This window comes from Triticum urartu, chromosome 3A (genome assembly GCF_056163025.1).
Source record: "Triticum urartu cultivar PI428250 chromosome 3A, HENAU_Tu73, whole genome shotgun sequence".
In the NCBI taxonomy this organism is placed as follows: domain Eukaryota; kingdom Viridiplantae; phylum Streptophyta; class Magnoliopsida; order Poales; family Poaceae; genus Triticum; species Triticum urartu.
The window spans coordinates 396403605-396425539 of NC_141875.1; positions in this window are offsets into that span (position 1 = coordinate 396403605).

The following is a 21935-nucleotide window of genomic DNA, read 5'->3' on the forward strand; positions in this document are numbered from 1 at the left end:
CATTTCCTTAGTCCTTTTTAGGTACTTCAGGATATTCTTGACCGCTGTCTAGTGTTCCATGCTGGGATTACTTTGGTATCTTCCTACCAAACTTACGGCAAGGTTTACATCAGGTCTGGTACACAGCATGGCATACATAATAGACCCTATGGCTGAGGCATAGGGGATGACACTCATCTCTTCTATATCTTCTGCCGTGGTCGGAAATTGAGCTAAGCTCAATTTCACACCTTGCAACACAGGCAAGAACCCCTTCTTAGACTGATCCATATTGAACTTCTTCAATATCTTATCAAGGTATGTGCTTTGTGAAAGACCTATGAGGCGTCTTGATCTATCTCTATAGATCTTGATGCCTAATATATAAGCAGCTTCTCCAAGGTCCTTCATTGAAATACTCTTATTCAAGTAGGCCTTAATGCTGTCCAAAAGCTCTATATCATTTCCCATCAAAAGTATGTCATCTACATATAATATGAGAAATGCTACAGAGCTCCCACTCACTTTCTTGTAAACGCAGGCTTCTCCATAAGTCTGCATAAACCCAAACGCTTTGATCATCTCATCAAAGCGAATGTTCCAACTCTGAGATGCTTGCACCAGCCCATAAATCGAGCGTTGGAGCTTGCACACCTTGTCAGCATTCTTAGGATTGACAAAACCTTCCGGCTGCATCATATACAATTCTTCCTTAAGGAAACCATTAAGGAATGCCATTTTGACGTCCATTTGCCATATCTCATAATCATAGAATGCGGCAATTGCTAACATGATTCGGACGGACTTCAGCTTCGCTACGGGTGAGAAAGTCTCATCGTAGTCAACCCCTTGAACTTGTCGATAACCCTTAGCGACAAGCCAAGCTTTATAGATGGTCACATGACCATCCGCGTCTGTCTTCTTCTTAAAGATCCATTTATTTTCTATGGCTCGCCGATCATCGGGCAAGTCAGTCAAAGTCCATATTTCGTTTTCATACATGGATCCTATCTCGGATTGCATGGCTTCCAGTCATTTGTCGGAATCCGGGCCTGCCATCGCTTCTTCATAGTTCGAAGGTTCACCGTTGTCTAACAACATGATTTCCAAGACAGGGTTGCCGTACCACTCTGGTGCGGAACGTGTCCTTGTGGACCTTCGAAGTTCAGTAGCAACTTGATCTGAAGTTTCATGATCATCATCATTAACTTCCTCTCTAATCGGTGCAGGCACCTCAGGAACATTTTCTTGAGTTGCGCCACTTTCCGGTTCAAGAGGTAATACTTCATCAAGTTCTACTTTCCTCCCACTTACTTCTTTCGAGAGAAACTCCTTCTCTAGAAAGGATCCATTCTTGGTAACAAAGATCTTTCCTTCGGATCTGAGGTAGAAGGTATACCTAATAGTTTCTTTAGGGTATCCTATGAAGACGCATTTTTCCGACTTGGGTTCGAGCTTTTCAGGTTGAAGTTTCTTGACATAAGCATCGCATCCCCAAACTTTTAGAAATGACAGCTTAGGTTTCTTCCCAAACCATAATTCATACGGTGTCGTCTCAACGGATTTCGATGGAGCCCTATTTAAAGTGAATGCGGCAGTCTCTAAAGCATAGCCCCAAAATGATAGCGGTAAATCGGTAAGAGACATCATAGATCGCACCATATCTAATAGAGTGCGATTACGACGTTCGGACACACCATTACGCTGAGGTGTGCCAGGCGGCGTGAGTTGTGAAACTATTCCACATTTTCTTAAGTGTGTGCCAAATTCGTGACTCAAGTATTCTCCCCCACGATCTGATCGCAAGAACTTGATTTTCCTGTCACGTTGATTCTCAACCTCACTCTGAAATTCCTTGAACTTTTCAAAGGTCTCAGACTTGTGTTTCATTAAATAGACATACCCATATCTACTCAAGTCATCAGTGAGGGTGAGAACATAACGATAGCCACCGCGAGCCTCAACACTCATTGGACCGCACACATCAGTATGTATGATTTCCAATAAGTTGGTTGCTCGCTCCATTGTTCCTGAGAACGGAGTCTTGGTCATTTTACCCATGAGGCATGGTTCGCATGTGTCAAATGATTCGTAATCAAGAGACTCTAAAAGTCCATCTGCATGGAGCTTCTTCATGCGTTTGACACCTATGTGACCAAGGCGGCAGTGCCACAAGTATGTGGGACTATCATTATCAACCTTACATCTTTTGGTATTCACACTATGAATATGTGTACCATTACGCTCGAGATTCATTAAGAATAAACCATTCACCATCGGAGCATGACCATAAAACATATCTCTCATATAAATAGAACAACCATTATTCTCGGATTTAAATGAGTAGCCATCTTGAATTAAACGAGATCCTAATACAATGTTCATGCTCAAAGCTGGCACTAAATAAAAATTATTGAGGTTTAAAACTAATCCCGTAGGTAAATGTAGAGGTAGCGTGCCGACGGCGATCACATCGACCTTGGAACCATTCCCGACGCGCATCGTCACCTCGTCCTTTGCCAGTCTCCGCTTATTCCGCAGCTCCTGCTTTGAGTTACAAAAGTGAGCAACCGCACCGGTATCAAATACCCAGGAGCTACTACGAGTACTGGTAAGGTACACATCAATTACATGTATATCACATATACCTTTCGTGATGCCGGCCTTCTTGTCCGCTAAGTATTTGGGGCAGTTCCACTTCCAGTGACCACTTCCCTTGCAATAAAAGCACTCAGTCTCGGGCTTGGGTCCATTCTTTGGCTTCTTCCTGGCAGCTTGCTTACCGGGCGCGGCAACTCCCTTGCCGTCCTTCTTGAAGTTCTTCTTACCCTTGCCTTTCTTGAACTTAGTGGTTTTATTCACCATCAACACTTGATGTTCCTTTTTGACTTCTACGTCTGCTGATTTCAGCATTGCAAATACTTCAGGAATGGTCTTTTGCATCCCCTGCATATTGAAGTTCATCACAAAGCTCTTGTAGCTCGGTGGAAGCGACTGAAGGATTCTGTCAATGACCGCGTCATCTGGGAGATTAACTCCCAGCTGAGTCAAGCGGTTATGTAACCCAGACATAGTGAGTATGTACTCACTGACAGAACTGTTTTCCTCCATCTTACAGCAGAAGAACTTGTCGGAGACTTCATATCTCTCAACCCGGGCATGAGCTTGAAAAACCATTTTCAGCTCTTCGAACATCTCATATGCTCCGTGTTTCTCAAAACGCTTTTGGAGCCCCGGTTCTAAGCTGTAAAGCATGCTACACTGAACGAGGGAGTAGTCATCGGTACGTGTCTGCCAAGCGTTCATAACGTCTTGTTCTGCAGGGAGAGCAGGTGCTTCACCTAGCGGTGCTTGTAGGACATAATCTTTCTTGGCAGCTATGAGGATGATCCTCAGGTTCCGGACCCAGTCCATATAGTTGCTAGCATCGTCTTTCAGCTTGGTTTTCTCTAGGAACGCGTTGAAGTTGAGGACAACGTTGGCCATTTGATCTACAATACATGTTGTAAAGATTTTAGACTAAGTTCATGATAATTAAGTTCATCTAATCAAATTATTCAATGAACTCCCACTCAGATAGACATCCCTCTAGTCATCTAAGTATAACATGATCCGAGTTAACTAGGCCGTGTCCGATCATCACGTGAGACGGACTAGTCAACATCGGTGAACATCTTCATGTTGATCGTATCTTCTATATGACTCATGCTCGACCTTTCGGTCTTCTGTGTTCCGAGGCCATGTCTGTACATGCTAGGCTCGTCAAGTCAACTTAAGTGTTTGCATGTGTAAATCTGTCTTACACCTGTTGTATGTGAACGTTGGAATCTATCACACCCGATCATCATGTGGTGCTTCGAAACAATGAACTGTCGCAACGGTGCACAGTTAGGGGGAACACTTTCTTGAAATTATTATGAGGGATCATCTTATTTACTACCGGCAAAAACATGATAAACATCACATGCTATCAAATAATAGTGACATGATATGGCCAGTATCATATAGCTTCCTTTGATCTCCATCTTGGGGCTCCATGATCATCTTGTCACCGGCATGACACCATGATCTCCATCATCATGATCTCCATCATCGTGTCTCCATGAAGTTGCTCGCCAACTATTACTTCTACTACTATGGCTAACACGTTTAGAAATAAAGTAAAGTAATTTACATGGCGTTTCTCAATGACATGCAGGTCATACAAAAATAAAGACAACTCCTATGGCTCCTGCCGGTTGTCATACTCATCGACATGCAAGTCGTGATTCCTATTACAAGAACATGATCTCATACATCACATATATATCATTCATCATTCATCACAACTTTCGCCATATCACATCACAGAACACTTGCTGCAAAAACAAGTTAGACATCCTCTAATTGTTGTTGCAAGTTTTACGTGGCTGCAAGAGGGTTCTAGCAAGAACGTTTTCTTACCTATGTTAAAGCCACAACGTGATTTGTCAACTTCTATTTACCCTTCATAAGGAACCTTTTCGTCGAATCCGCTCCAACTAAAGTGGGAGAGACAGACACCCGCCAGCCACCTTATGCAACTAGTGCATGTTAGTCGGTGGAACCGGTCTCACGTAAGCATACGTGTAAGGTTGGTCCGGGCCGCTTCATCCCACAATATTGCTGAAGCAAAATAAGACTAGTAGTGGCAAGAAAGTTGACAACATCTACGCCCACAACAAATTGTGTTCTACTCGTGCAAAGAGAACTACGCATAGACCTAGCTCATGATGCCACTTTAGGGGAATGTTGCAGAAAACAAAAAAAATTCCTATGTTTTCACCAAGATCCATTTATGAGTTCATCTAGCAATGAGTGATCGGATGCATCTACATACCTTTGTAGATTGCGAGCGGAAGCGTTCAAAGAACAGGGATGAGGGAGTCGTACTCGTCGTGATCCAAATCACCGGAGATCCTAGCGCCGAACGGACGGCACCTCCGCGTTCAATACACGTACGGTCAGTGTTACGTCTCCTCCTGCTTGATCTAGCAAGGGGGAAGGAGAAGTTGATGAAGATCCAGCAGCATGACGGCGTGGTGGTGGATGCAGCAGTCACCGCAGCAGGGCTTCGCCGTTCTTCTGCGAGAGGGAGAGGTGTAGCAGGGGAGAGGGAGGTGCCAAGACTTCAGGGTGCGGCTGCCCTCCCTCCCCCCCTTTATATAGGCCCCCTAGGGGGGTGCGCCGGCCCTAGGAGATGGGATCTCCTAGGGGGGGCGGCGGCCAAGGGGAGGAGTGCCCCCCAAGGCAAGTGGAGGCGCCCCCTCCCCTAGGGATCCCAATCCTAGGCACATGGGGGGCCCAAGGGGGGCGCACCAGCCCACTATGGGCTGGTTCCCTCCCCACTTCAGCCCATGGGGCCCTCCGGGATGGGTGGCCCCACCCGGTGGACCCCCGGGACCCTTCCGATGGTCCCGGTACAATACCGTTGACCCCCGAAACTCTCCCGATGGCCGAAACTGCACTTCCTATATATATTATTCACCTCTGGACCATTCCGGAACTCTTCGTGACGTCCGGGATCTCATCCGAGACTTCGAACATCTTTCCGATTACGGCATACTCATATCCATACAACCCTAGCGCCACCGAACCTTAAGTGTGTAGACCCTACGGGTTCGGGAGACATGTAGACATGACGGAGACGACTCTCCGGTCAATAACCAACAGCGGGATCTGGATACCCATGTTGGCTCCCACATGCTCCTCGATGATCTCATCGGATGAACCACGATGTCGAGGATTCAAGCAACCCCGTATACAATTCCCTTTGTCAATCGGTACATTACTTGCCCGAGATTCGATCGTCGGTATCCCAATACCTTGTTCAATCTCGTTACCGGCAAGTCACTTTACTCGTACCGTAATGCATGATCCCGTGACCAGACACTTGGTCACTTTGAGCTCATTATGATGATGCATTACTGAGTGGGCCCAGAGATACCTCTCCGTCACACGGAGTGACAAATCCCAGCCTTGATCCGTGACAACCCAACAGACACTTTCGGAGATACCCGTAGTATACCTTTATAGCCACCCAGTTACGTTGTGACGTTTGGTACACCCAAAGCACTCCTATGGTATCCGGGAGTTACACGATCTCATGGTCTAAGGAAAAGACACTTAACATTGGAAAAAATCTAGCAAACGAACTATACGATCTTGTGCTATGTTTAGGATTGGGTCTTGTCCATCACATCATTCTCCTAATGATGTGATCCTGTTATCAATGACATCCAATGTCCATAGTCAGGAAACCATGACTATCTGTTGATCAACGAGCTAGTCAACTAGAGGCTTACTAGGGACATGTTGGTGTCTATGTATTCACACATGTATTACGATTTCCGGATAACACAATTGTAGCATGAATAAAAGACAATTATCATGAACTAACAACTTGGTTCTGAACTAACAACTGCATCAGGGTATTCTGCTGCTGGATCAACTGAGTGAGCTCCGGTGGAAAGGTAAACCCGGGGTCACGTCTCGGAGGCATCTGAGGGTTTTAGAGGGAAGAGGAATAGAATAGAATGAGGTCTAGTGAGAAAACACTACCCATATGCACATGAGACAAACACAATCACATCACTCAATCAATCAAAAGTGCTCGGACTATACTATATAGATGGTGGAATGCTACTACTGATATGGTGGCCGACTAGAAATATTGATCGGTCGAAGACTCCATGATATCTGCTCCAGCTTCATCAACATAGTCATCATCGCTATCGTCGGGGTCTGAGTCGGTGTCGTCGATGATGATGTAGTCTTCAGAACAAATCTCCTTAGGTTCACGTCTTCTCCTGGCGCGGGGTCTTCCATGAATACTCCCAGCTTCCTTGTCAGGTCGTGATTCTACTCCACTAGTACGACGATTTCCTCCTCATAATCTTCACGAGTAGCCTTGAGTTCTTCCTCCAGCTCCGTGATCCTTGTCATTGCCTTCTTCAGATCTTTCGTACCTACGCACATCTGATTCTCCTGGCGGCGAATATGCTGGTTTAACTCCTGGATGAAAGCTGCAATGGATCTATCCTTCTTGGTGCTGATCATCTCCCATTTCTCATCTCGGCGCCCACAAATCTGGTAGATAGTATCCTTAAGCTCCTTATGGTAAACTTCTCCAATGCATCCCATGGTGATGTGGGCTGCCATACTCTTTCCTAGACTCCAGGTTGGTGCATCAAAGGAAAACTCTATGGGCTTAGTGACTGGCGTAAATGTCCTTCCTGGAACTTGAACTTGAATCATCCAGTGCTCCTCTTCTGGTAAAGTGGCGTTTTAAGTCTCGGTGAAGCTCGGCATTCCAATGTTCAGGTACTTAGTGGCTTCCTTCAAGTGTCATCCAAAAGGTGCTTCTTCATCCGGTTGTGCAAACTTGTTCCTTGCGTTCGCCATCCTAAAGAGTAGAAAATGGAGAGGAGTCAGAAATGAGGAGAGAGTAGTGATCTAGGGCTTTAGCTTAGTGGTCATGTCCTACAGTCAGCGTGTGCTCTGATACCATCTTGTAGCGACCAGACCTCAAACAGTCTGATCTCTGTGCATCAGTGTCATCCCTGGATCGGTAATGCTGACACGCACAGTACTTGAGGATTTATAACAGAGTAGCAATCACACACTTATTACATCGAATGTCTCAAAAGAGAACTTATTACAATAAATATGGCTTAAGGCCATCTAATACGATAACAGCGGAAGGCTTGGAAGATAAAATGAGTCCATCAACTCCAATGGCATCACTGAGTGAAAGACCACGACCTAAGGCACCATACTCGTCATCTGAAAAGTCTGCAACATAATACGTTGCAGCCCGAAAACGGGTCAGGACATGGAATTTGTTGGCTATGTAACACAAGAGAGTAATGAACAATGTAAAGCTAATCACTACATGCACATATGGCTGGTGGAGGCTGTATGGTTAATAGGTTTTGCGAAAAGACAACTTTTCCCTACTGCAAAGGAATATATTTTATTTAACTACAAAGTTGGTTGAAAAACATTAAGAATGGTAAACCCCATCTCAATCCCAATTAAAAGTAATTAATAACCCAATCAAATTATATTTAAGAGTGATGAGATCCACAGGATAATCCAAGAACTAGATACTCAAGATGTCCATAACCGGGGACACGGCTAACCATGATTAGTTTGTACACTCTGCAGAGGTTTGTGCACTTTTCCCCACAAGACTCGATCTCCTCCGTTGGATTTCTCGCACTACATAATGTTTGAGAAATGGATGACCGAGACACAGTCTTTCCGAAGAGGTCCCCTTAACCGATAGATAGGCCGGTACACCTACAATCCCCTACATCTGCTAGCCCATCATGGAAAGGTTTCCCACAACTTACTCAACTATGCCAGAGCCCATAATGGCATGTGGCTACACACGGAAGTTTCCATCATGAATAATCTTATGATCCCTTTGAGCCTGGGTGGCAGTCCATAGGAGAATCACACGATACCCCTGGATTTCCAAAAATACAGGCAATCACTGGGTTACCCAGGTGCCTCAATCCACCCAGATGTGTATTATAGTTGCCACCTTAAGTTAACCATTAATTATCAACTCACATCGGTCATAGATACTCTCAAACCCAATCCACGTCTACGAGCATAGCATGGCAATATAAGCATAACGTAGAAATAACTCCCAAGGGTTTGGTAATAAACAGGTGAATAGGTTCTACCTCATCTACTTCCCAACCCACAATTTATTCAAATCCTAACCATGCGAGTGTTTGTGGATTGATCTAATGCAATAAAACTAGGTAGTAAAGAGGTATGATCAAAGTGTTACTTGCCTTGCTGATGATCCGTGAAACCTAGAGACTCGTAGTAGCACGCTTCGCACTCCGGATACTCTATCGCAATCAAACAAGCATACAATAAGTAATCAAGCAAGGGACACGGGTAAAACTCAAATAAGATGATCTAACCAGAAAGTTCAACTTAAGAACTCTGGTTTGCAAAAAGAATCAAATCAAATGAAGCAACGAAACTCAAACAGCGAAAGAAATAAGCTCCGATTACTAATCTGGACTAAAGTCAAATTTTACAGTAGCAAAAACTAGTTTAAGTTGGTTAAACAGAAAGAGGGCTTCGAGACGAAATTCTAGGCGCTTGAATCGCCTGGTTCCGATAAACGAGCGAAAAGATAAACTAAAACAAAAATCGGATCAGAAATCGCGATCGAAAATAATCGCGAAAAATCCGAGAAAAAGAAAACCTGACGAACAGGCTAACGAACGAACATTCGCTATCTGCGGCTAAACGGTGAAAACTATTCATTAAAATGAACGTCCGCTAAATAACTAAACTGAAAAATCCGATCTAAAAAAATAAAATAAAAACAGAATCTAGGGTTTCGAAAAAACCGATCGGTTTTCTCACGAAAACCGGGGCGGCGGCGGCTACCTCCGGCGGAACGGCGGCGGCGGCGGGTGGCTCCGGCGAGGTAGGGCGGCGGTGGCTGCTGCGGCGGCGGCGGGCTTGATGGGCCACGGGGCTTCGGCCGGCGCGGCTTATAAAGCCTCCCCCCCCCCCGGGCGGAGTCCCGCTCGGGTACGGCCCGGAGTCGGTTCTCTGTTTTTTTAATTATTCCGCATAGAAAAACCAACAAAAGAAATACTAAACGGACTCCAAAAATCCTGAAATAAATTTTCCCCGTCCTCTAAAAATCTACCGGACAAGGTGAACATTTATTTGGGACTCTAATGCAATTTTTAGAAACGCATATTTCTCCTAATTCAAATAAAATAGCAATAAAACTCCGAATAAAAATCTTCTTTGATTTTAATATTAAATCTCCAATATTTCTTTATTCTGAGGAAGTCATTTTATCCTCTCTCTTTTATTTTTATAAAAGAAATATTCGAAGATAAACTAATAAAATCAAACGATCCTCTTTTCAAAATTCGAGAAAAACCCAAATATGAAAATAACGAAATCCCCAACTCTCTCCATAGGTCCTTGAGTTGCATAAAATTTCTAGGATCAAGCAAAATGCAATAAAATATGATATGCAATGATGATCTAATGTATAACATTCCAAATTGAAAATTTGGGATGTTACACCTTCTTTGTTTGAGGTAAACTTAAAACAAAGTCCATAGATATATCCTCCCAAGGAACACTAGGTACAGGCAAAGGCATATATAAACCATGAGGATTGAGTCGTGACTTAGCTTTTTGACATGTAGTGCAGCGAGCAACAAAACTCTCAACATCCCGTCTCATCTTTGGCCAAAAGAAATGTGTAGCAAGTATATCCTCCGTCTTCTTGATGCCAAAGTGTCCCATTAATCCTCCTCCATGTGCCTCCTGCAACAACAAAAGACGAACGGAGCTAGCTGGAATGCATAGCTTGTTAGCGCGAAACACAAATCCATCGTTAAGAACGAACTTGTTCCAAGTTCTCCCTTCCTTACAATTCTACAATACATCTTTAAATTCAGCATCATGCACATATTGGTCTTTGATAGTCTCCAAACCAAATATTTTAAAGTCAAGTTGTGAAAGCATAGTATAACGACGAGACAATGCATCAGCAATAACATTTTCTTTACCCTTCTTGTGTTTAATGACATAAGGGAAAGTCTCAATGAATTCAACCCATTTAGCATGTCTATGGTTCAGTTTTGCTTGACTTTTAATGCGTTTCAAAGATTCATGATCAGAATGTATAACAAATTCCTTGGGCCATAAATAATGTTGCCATGTTTCTAAGGTCCAAACAAGAGCATATAATTCTTTATCATAACTAGAATAGTTCAGACTAGGCCCACTCAATTTTTCAGAAAAGTATGCAACAGGTTTTCCATCTTGTAATAACACACCTCCTAATCCAATTCCACTAGCATCACATTCAAGCTCAAAAGTCTTATTAAAATCAGGAAGTTGGAGTAAAGGAGCATGTGTTAACTTATATTTCAATACCATGAAGGCTTCTTCCTGTGCGGTACCCCAAGCAAAAGGCACATCCTTCTTTGTAAGCTCATTGAGAGGTGCAGAAATGGTGCTGAAATCTCTCACAAAATGCCTATAGAAACTAGCGAGGCCAAGGAAACTCCTCACTTTTGTGACCGTTTTGGGCTGCGGCCAACTCTCAATAGCTTCAATCTTGGCTTTATCAACTTCAATTCCCCGCGGAGTAACAACATAGCCAAGAAAAGATACTCGGTCGGTGCAAAAGGTGCACTTTCCAAGGTTACCAAACAACATAGCCAAAAAAACATACTCGGTCAGTGCAAAAGGTGCACTTTCCAAGGTCACCAAACAAACATGCATCACGTAGAGCAATAAAAACAGCATGTAAATGTTCCAAATTTTCCTCCAAAGATTTGCTATAAATCAATATGTCATCAAAGTAAACTACCACAAATCGTCCAATGAAAGCACGTAAAACTTCGTTCATTAATCTCATGAAAGTACTAGGTGCATTAGTTAACCCAAAAGGCATGATTAACAACTCATATAATCCAAACATAGTTTTAAATGTTGTTTTCCATTCATCTCCCAATTTCATACGAATTTGATGGTATCCACTACGCAAATCAACTTTGGAGAATATTGTAGTGCCACTCAATTCATCAAGCATATCATCTAGCCTAGGAATAGGATGACGATAATGAATAGTAATATTATTAATGCCTCTACAATCAACACACATACGTGACGTACCATCCTTTTTCGGCACTAAAATGATAGGAACATCACAAGGACTAAGGGATTCGCGTATATAACCTTTGTCGAGTAGTTCTTGTACTTGACGCATAATCTCCTTCGTCTCCTCTGGATTGGTACGGTATGGTGCACGGTTGGGTAATGATGCACCGGGAATTAAGTCAATTTGATGCTCAATCCCTCGAATAGGTAGTAATCCCGGTGGCACGTCTTGTGGAAAGACGTCAGCAAACTCCTGCAAAATGTTAGTGACAGCAGGAGGCAAAGAGGAAGACACGTCCTCGAATGAAAATAATGCCTCTTTGCACACAAAAGCATAGCAAACAGATTTGCTAAAATCTAGATCATCAATATCAGATTTGGTGGCAAGTAAACATGCACTTTTCAATTTAATTTCAGAAGCAACACTAGATGGTTTATTATTAGGCTTCATTTGTTGCTCAAATTCTTTTGCCACAATCTGATTTTCACTCTTATGTTTCTCTTGTTTTGCTTTATTAGCTCTATTAATATCATCTTTCAAAATGGAATTAGGAGTCATAGGAAGCAAAGTAATATTTTTATCCTTATGAACAAGAGTATACTGATTGTTTATACCATGGTGTACAGAATTTTTATCAAATTGACATGGTCTACCAAGTAATAAGGAACATGCTTGCATAGGTACCACATCACAATCAACATAATCAGCATATGTAGAGATACTAAAATGCACACGAACAGTACATGTTACCTTAACCTTGCTGCTGTTGTTGAACCATTAGATGTAGTAAGGATGTGGATGTGGTCTTGTGATGAGAGGTAGCTTCTCCACCATCTCCATGCTAGGCAAGTTATTGCAGCTCCCCCCATCTATGATGACGCGAACAGAATGTTCCTTCACCACTCCCTTTGTATGGAACAAATTATGCCTATGATTTTGCTCAGCTTGTGTAACCTGCACACTCAAAACACGTTGAGCAACTGAACATTCATACCTGTCAGCATCTTCAGCAGCCATGTATTGCATCTCATGATCAGAATCATCTCCACCCTGTTCTTCATGTGTAATAAGAGCCAAAGTCTCCTCATCATAGTCACTAGCGGACTCATACCCACCATCCTCAGTAACTATCATCACACACTGAGATTTGCATTCTCTCGCAAAATGTCATCTTCCCTTACAACGACGACAAATAATATCACTTGTGTGCCCTGTTGATGCCATGGAAGAAGAAGAGCTCTGCGCAGGCCCAGCAGGTGTGCTCTTGGCAGATAGTGGTGGTTGTGCCTGCTTTCTTGTATCACGGCTGGAGGTGGCACCTGATGGAGGTGCTGGGCCAGTCGAAGTAGAGGATGCACGTGATATCCATGATGAAGATCGACCTGCAGAAAAGTTAGTTCGCGCCAATGCCTGTCGATCCTACACTTCACGTTCAGCTTTACAAGCAAGATGGAATAAACGAGTGATATTAGTATACTCCTTATACTCTAGAATGGTCTGAATCTCTCTATTTAATCCACCCATAAAACATGCAAGCATAGCTTCATTCTCCTCAACAATACCACATCTAATCATGCCAGTTTGTAATTCCTGATAATATTCTTCTACAGAAGTTTTTCCTTGTCTTAAACGCTGCAATTTTTGAAGTAATTCATGTTGATAATAAGGTGGAACCCAACGAGTACGCATAGCAGCTTCCAAAGTAGCCCAAGTAGCTGGAATGGGATATAATCTACAATGTTCAGACCACCAAACACATGCAAAACTAGTGAAAGCACAAACAGCAACAGGAACACGTCTCTCCTCAGGATATTGTAAACATGAAAAACGTTGTTCAGTTTCTAACTCCCAAGTAAGATATATATCAGGAACATCTCTACCCTTAGATGGTGGAATATCCAATTTCAGTTTAGGAAGATGGTCATGATCTCGTACCTCAGGTGGTGGTGCAGCCCTACCGTTGCGATGATATGCATGAGGACGACCTGGTGGTGGTGCTGGTGGTTGCACGTAGTTCTGATTTTGATCAACCTCATCCTCGTAATGGTCCTCCACCTCTCCAGTAGCAGCAGGAGCTATAGAAGCACCAACAGTAGGTACAACAGCACCAGAAGTTTGACCAGGCTCAATAGGAACGCGATGTGCTCGTTCCACTTGATTTGGAAGACGATGTTGTTGTTGTTGTAGAGGTGCGGCAGGTGCAGCCGGCGGTGGAAGATGCACGAGCAATTCATTAAACTTGTTATTGAGCTTTGTTTCGAACGCCTTCTCAATGCCATCTATCTTCTCCATGGCCTCCTCAAATCTATTTAGAACATCTTCCACCTGTCCACTCATCATTTATTGAAACTTATCATGTAACTCTTTGTTTGTCATGTTCTCCCAGTCAGTCTCATCAGCTTGTGATCCTGCCATGGTTAGCAGCAATAGAAACACACAAGAATATGATCCTACAGACTACTAGGAAGTGGTGGTGATGGTGTGGTGGACAGTCACAAATCCGTCAAGCGGATCTCAAATTCTTACCAATTCTTACCAAGCAGCAGGTGGTGATCAGCAACCGTTGTAGACAAAACTCTCAAAGCTTGGATAGAGTGATTACCTGGGAGAGTCCAATGCACGACGTAGATGTATGTGGAGCTGGGGAGGCTTATAATATGGTAGCAAAAAGGGTCAGCAATAATCAATTCAGAGATGCAAAGTTGAATAAACGCTCAATGGCGGTACTGTGTTGGTCCTAGGCTAGACCGTGCTAGAGACGCGAGCCTAGAAGACTAACAAAATCACAACGTTGCACGTAAACAAGGAAAAAGCACACTCAGGAACTTTTTTTCGCTCTGTTTTTTTTCGCTCCTCTTTTTTTTTGTGAAAAATCACTATAATGGCGAGTGTCTCAAAACTCTTCCCTCGTCAAACTGATAGGATGGGCACGAAATTTTTTTGACTTTTTCGGAAATCAGGGCAGTGACGACGAAAAAGTGCGACAAAAAATCACTATGATGGTACGTGGCTCAAAAGACTCAGAAAAGCCTAAAAATAGGATAGGGAAAAAATTGCCTGCGAAAATTTTGGCCTAAAAACTGCCCGGGGGTCTCCAGACTCTTCTTTTTTTTATTGTTTATTCTGAAACCTACTCAGGCAAGGAAACACAAAACGGAAATTAGATGGATCTCGAAAACAAACCTAATATGAAAGGAACTCGGATTGGTGGTGGATATATGGTGGTAGGATATGGCAGCGGTGGTTGTATATGGATATAGATTGGTGGTGGTATATGGATATGGATTGGTGGTGGTATATGGATACGGATTGGTGGTGGTATATGGATAGGATTGGTGATGGTATATGGAGATGGATTGGTGGCGGATAAGCGGTGGTGGTAGATGGTAGGGGCGATGATGATGGTGCGGCGGCGGCGTGACAACTTATGACCAGAACTCGAAACTCTAAAAGACTAGACTCTAAGACCAGCAACTAGACACAATGATGCAACCGCAAATTCAACAAAGAAAAATACTGAAAAGACTATGCAAAGGCTCAGACTGGTTCGGATATGATGAACTAACCCTAAAATTTTTTTTGGCTTTTTCGTGGACTGTAGGTATGAAGAACAGACTCGATCTAAACTACGAAAAACTGTAAAATCTCACCGAGCAACCCGGAAAACTGATACCACTGATAGAGGCAAAGGTGTCCCGTCTTTCGATGAGATGGTGGCTATCGTTTTGGAGGAAGTCGACTTTGATGATCCGACTACGAACGTGCGAGGACGTCGCGCCTTAGTAATCGCTAATCCAACTCTGAGAGATTATTGACCACGCCGGAGCACGATCAACCTGACCACGAAGGTTTGTTTCCTGCAGGCAAACAAAGAACAAGCACGAAACTGATATTGCAATCTAGATATTGCGAATATAAGATGAAAGCTTTATTGATCAAGGTGGGATTCTGTGACGCCTTTGTCTGGTCGTTGAACACAAACAAAGTACGCGAAGTTGCGGCTATGGCAAACTTTAATCTAAACAAAACCCAAAGTCTAAACGACACCCTAAGGGTTGTATATATGGAGGAAGAGGGAGGGTTTCGTGGCCCTTGGAGAAGGGGTCTGAAACCAACCCTAACTCTTGTTTTCCCACATATACGGACTCTAAAAACAGCCTATACTTAAGTATTTCGAAAATACATGGGCCTGGCCCAATAATAAGGTGACACAGCACCTAGAATAGCCACGAAATTTATGAAGTGGCATCTTGTATATTTCGTCCAAGGCTTCATGCACTCCTTATGGTGGCTTCAAAGTCCTGAAATCATCACTTGTAACTCCGTTCTTGATCCCCTTGTGCATGCCATCATCTCCATGCTTGAACTTGCTCCAAGGTTCATCTTTCTTGTCCAAACTAGGCCCTTAATTTGTAAGCAAAACAAATGTGTCCAATTTAGGCAGCATCATATTCTCATGAACATTAGAATCATTACCAAGAAACGAAAGTACCTGATAATTCAATTGGCATGCACGAGCTCTAGTAATTGGTCCAGTATGTATAGCAGCAGGGGTTGTGTGTGTAACAATGGTATTGATGTCCTCATCAGCCACTGTACCAGAAGAGGAGCGATGGATGATTCGAGTTCAAGTTCCAGGAAGGACATTTACGCCAGTTACAGAGCCCATAGAATTTTCCTTTGATGCACCAACCTGGAGTCTAGGAAAGAGCATGGCAGCCCACATTGCCATAGGACGCATCGGTGAAGTTTACCACAAGGAGCTTAAGGACACTATCTACCAGATATGTGGGCGCCGAGATGAGCAATGGGAGATGATCAGCACCAGGAAGGACAGGTCCATTGCAGCATTCATCCAGGAATTAAACCATCACATTCGTTGCCAGGAGAACCAGATGTGCGCAAGCATGATAGATTTGAAGAAGGCGATGACTAGGACCATAGAGCTAGAAGAGGAGCTTAAGTCTACACGCCATGGATATGAGGAGGAAATGATGATATTTGTGGAGAAGAATGACGACATGACAAGGAAGCTAGGAGTTTTCATGGGAGACCCCGGGCCAGGAGGAGAAGACGACGAACCTAAGGAGATTCGTTCTGAAGACTACATCATCATCGACGACAGTGACTCCGACCCTGATAGTAGTGATGATGACTATGAAGACGAAACTGGAGAGGATATCATGGAGTCATCCACCGATCAAAATTTCTAGTAAACCACCATATGATTAGTAGTATTCCCCCATGTATATAGAATAGTCCGAGCACTGTAACAATAGTCAGATCGATTGTATGCCCTTGCTTGATTGATTGAGTGATATGATATGATTGTGTTTGTCTCATGTGCATATGGGTAGTGCTTTCTCCTTAGACCTCATTCTATTCTAATCTCTACCCTCTAAACCCATCAGATGCCTCCGAGACGTGACCCCGGATTTGCCTTCCCACCGGAGCTCACTTAATTGATCCAGCAGCAGAATACACTGATGCAGTTGCTAGTCCAGAACCAAGGCAACAACAAAAACAACAACAACAACAACAACAACAACAACAACAACAACAACAACAACCCTCCACCACCACCACCAGTTGACAACTTAGCCCGCTTTCTAAGGTTACAGCTGCTGGTGTTTTCCAGTAGCACCGAGCCCATAGTTGCGGATGACTGGTTATGCAAGATTGGAAGGGAGTTGACCACCGCAGGTTGCACTGATGCTGAGAAGGTGCGTTTTGCTGCACATCAATTGGATGGACCAGCAGCATCATGGTGGGAGAATTACACAGCCACTTTCCCCATAGCCAATATCACCTAGGATCAGTTTCAGCAAGCATTCTGCACAGCCCATGTCTCAACTAGAGCTATGAGCATGAAGAAGCGTGAGTTTCGCAACTTGCACCAGGGAAATTGTACTGTGGCTCAGTACGTAGATGAGTTCAGTAAGCTATCCCGTTATGCCCCTGATGATGTGGCCACAGATGCCACGAAGCGGGAGAAGTTTATTGAAGGGCTAAATGATGAGATGAGCATGCAGTTGATGGTGGTAACATTTAACAACTACCAGGAGTTGGTAGATAAGGCTCTTATGATTGAAGGGAAGCAGCGACAGATTGAGAGCCGCAAGAGGAAGTATGGACAAGGAAGGTACAACTCAGGAACTCAGCAGAAGCCTCGTTTCACCCCGAACTCGGGAGGATTGACCCATAACCATGGAGGCCATACTCACAATGGAGGGAGTTCCCATAACCACAATGGCCCCAAGAATGGGAATGGGAATGGAGCAGGCAAAAATCAGAACCGCTCCACTCCAACCACACCCGCCAAGAAGGACCTAAGTCACGTTACTTGTTTCAAGTGTGGGAAGACTGGACACTATGCCACTGAGTGCCTTGAAGCGAAGAATGGGAATGGCAATGGAAGCTTTGGGAAGAAGCCCAACCCTTTCAATAGGGGACAAGTGAACCACGTGAACATGGAGGAGGTTGAAGAGCAGCCTGATGTAGTTATCAGTAAGTTTTTGGTTAAGTCATTTACTGCAATAGTTCTTTTTGATACTGGTGCATCGCACTCATACATATCAAGGGGATTCACGGATAAGTATAAGTTGCCCACTGAAGTACTTAGGACACCTATGTTAGTAAGCTCACTAGGAGTGGAGTATATGGCAAGTCAAGGATGTTTTCAGATGCCATTGACCATTGGAAGCCATGTTTTTCCCTCAGACCTGGTTATTTTGGAGTCACAAGGATTGGATGTAATACTAGGCATGGATTGGCTATGATGTATGGAGGAAACACCGATTGCGCCGGTAAGTCGATTTTACTCACTACCTTGGAGGGGGGAAAGGTTCAAGTATGTATCCCGGCATGCGCCGAGGAGGACCCAAGTAAATTCTCTCACGGGAGTTGTTCAGGAGAAAGTGCCTGTTGTGAAGGATTACCCAGATGTATTTCCAGAGGAGTTACCAGGCATGCCGCCAGATCGAGACATCGGGTTTTTGATAGAGTTGTTGCCAGGCACCGGGCCTATATCGAAGAGACCATACCGGATGCCCGCATATGATCTGGAGGAGATTCAGAAGCAGATTAAGGAGTTGTTGGAGAAAGGTTACATTCGACGAAGTTCATCACCATGGGGAGCCCCCGTGCTCCTGGTTGAGAAGAAGGATGGGTCGTTAAGGATGGTTGTTGACTATTGTGCATTGAATGAAGTGACGATCAAGAACAAGTACCCACTGCCAATGATCAATGATTTGTTTGACCAGCTGCAAGGAGCTAAAGTGTTTTCGAAGATCAATTTGCGATCAAGATACCATCATCTGAAGATCCAAGAAAAGGATATACCTAAGACAGCTTTCACCACAAGGTATGGGCTATATGAGTATACGGTTATGTCGTTCGGATTGACCAACGCCCCTGCCTATTTCATGAGTATGATGAATAAGGTGTTTATGGAGTTCTTGGATAAGTTTTTTGTGGTGTTCATTGATGATATCCTGGTATACTCGAAGAATGAAGAAGAACACAAGGAACATTTGCGTTTGGTTCTTGAGAAGCTCAGGGAACATCAGCTATATGCCAAGTTCAGCAAATGTGAGTTTTGGTTGAAGGAGGTTGGATTTCTTGGACATGTTATATCAGGAGAAGGTATAGCAGTGGATCCTACCAAGGTTCAGTCAGTCATGGAGTGGCTGGCACCCACCTCAGTTGGAGAGATCTGCAGTTTTCTTGGACTCGTGGGATACTACCGGAGATTTATTGAGAATTTCTCCAAGATTGCGAAGCCGATGATGGCATTATTGAAGAAGGACACTAAGTTCCATTGGACTGAAGAGTGTGAAGCAAGTTTCTAGGAGCTGAAGAAATGTTTGACTACAGCCCTTGTGCTGATTCTGCCGGATATACGCAAGGATTTCCAAGTGTATTGCAACGCCTCTCGCTTAGGACTTGGAGGAGTACTTATGCGGATGGAAGAGTTGTTTCATATGCCTCACGGCAACTTCAACCGCATGAGTTAAATTATGCCACGCGTGATTTGGAGTTAGCAGCCGTAGTACGTGCGCTCAAGGCCTGGAGACATTTTCTTATCGGTAACCGTTGCGATGTGTACATGGATCACAAGAGTTTGAAGTACATTTTTACTCAGAAGGAGTTGAACCTCAGGCAGAGGAGATGGTTGGAGCTCATAAAGAATTATGATATGAAGTTGCACTATCATCCAGGCAAGGCCAATGTCGTAGCAAACGCTTTGAGCCGGAAGAGTTATGTCAATACCCTCGTAATAGGAGGTATGCCAAAGGAGTTCGTAGAAGATCTCAGGGAGCTACGTTTGGAGATAGTTCCTAAAGGTTTTGTTGCAGCATTAGAGGTTCAGTCAACATTGTTGGAAAAGATTCGAGAAGCTCGGAAGGATGACAAAGAAATTGCCGAAATAAAGGAGAAGATGAGTGAAGGAAAAGCCAAAGGTTTTCATGAGGATGAGCACGACACCTTGTGGTTTGAGGACTGTGTATATGTGCCCAATAATGCAGAGATCAAGAAGTTGATACTACAGGAAGCTCATGACTCGCCATACTCGATACACCCCGGAAACACCAAGATGTATTTGGATTTGAAGGAGCGTTTTTGGTGGACTGGAATGAAAAAGGATATTGCCGAGTATGTGGCCATATGTGATGTATGTCAGAGAGTGAAGGCAGAGCATCAGAAGCCAGTAGGATTACTGCAACCTATGCCGATACCCGAATGGAGGTGGGATAAGCTTGGCATGGACTTTATCACCGGATTACCCAGGACCCGATTGGGATATGATTCTATCTGGGTAGTAGTGGACCTCTTGACCAAAGTAGCTCACTTTATCCCAGTGAAAACCACTTATACAAGTGCGAAGTTGGCCAAGATATATATGACCAAGATCGTATGTCTGCACGGAGTTCCGAGGACCATCGTATCAGATAGCGGAACATAGTTTACTTCAAAATTTTGGCACCAACTGCACCAGACTTTGGGAACTAGGCTGGAGTTCAGTACAACTTTTCACCCGTAGACAGATGGACAGACCGGGAGAGTCAATCAGATTCTGGAGGACATGTTGAGACCTTCTGAGCTAGACTATGGATCTAGTTGGGATGACAACTTGCCCTACACGGAGTTCTCTTACAACAACAGCTGCCAGGCCAGTTTGAAGATGGCATCGTTTGAAGCCCTGCATGGAAGAAGATGCCGAACACCATTGATGTGGGATGAAGTTGGAGACCGCCAGTTGTTTGGACTGGATTTGAATAAGGAGTAGCCGCCGCCGTCGTCACGAACACCGAGGTAGCCACCAGTTTTTTTAAAAACGATCGGTTTTATTTCAAAAATCAGATTCGTTTTTTTAGATTAGATCGGTTCGGTTTTTCCGTCGGTTTATTTATTTTGCGGACGTTCGTCCGTACATTCGTTTTAACGAACGCCATTCATCCGTTAGCCGTAGACAGAGAACGTTCGTTCGTTAGCCTGTTCGCCAGTTTTTCTTTTTCCAGGGTTTTCTGTGATTATTTCCGATCGCGATTTCTGCCCTGATTTTCGTTTTAGTTTATCTTTTCACTCGTTTATCAGAATCAGGCGATTCAAGCGCCTGGATCTTTGTCTCGAAGCCCTCTTTCTGTTTAACCAACTTGAACAAGATTTTGGTACTGTAACATTTGACTTTAGTCCAGGTTAGTAATCGGATCGTGTCTCTCTCATAGTTTGAGTTTCGTTGCTCCGTTTGATTTGATTCTTTTTTGCAAACCGGAGTTCTTCAGTTGAACTTTCTGGTTAGATTTTCTTATTTGAGATTTACCCGTGCATCTTTGCTTGATTTCTTATGTATGCTATTGTTTGTTTGCGATAGAATTCCGGGAGTGCGAAGCGTGCTACTACGAATCACTAGGTTTTGCAGATCGTCAGCAAGGCAAGTAACACATTGATCATACCCCTTTATTACCCAGTTTTTATGCATTAGTTACAACCCTCACACATTGCCTGAGTAGGATCTCTTAACATGTGGGTTTGGGAAGTAGTTGCTAAGGTAGAACCTATTACCTATTTTATTTTCAAACCCTTGGGAGTTACTTCTACGTTATGCTTATATTGCCATGCTATGCTCGTAGACGTGGATTGGGTTTAAGTGTATCCATGGCAGATGTGAGATTGTTAAATAATGGTTCAACTTAAGGTGGCAACTTTAATACACATCTGGGTGGATTGCTTATGGGCACCTGGAGATTCCAGTGTTGTCCTA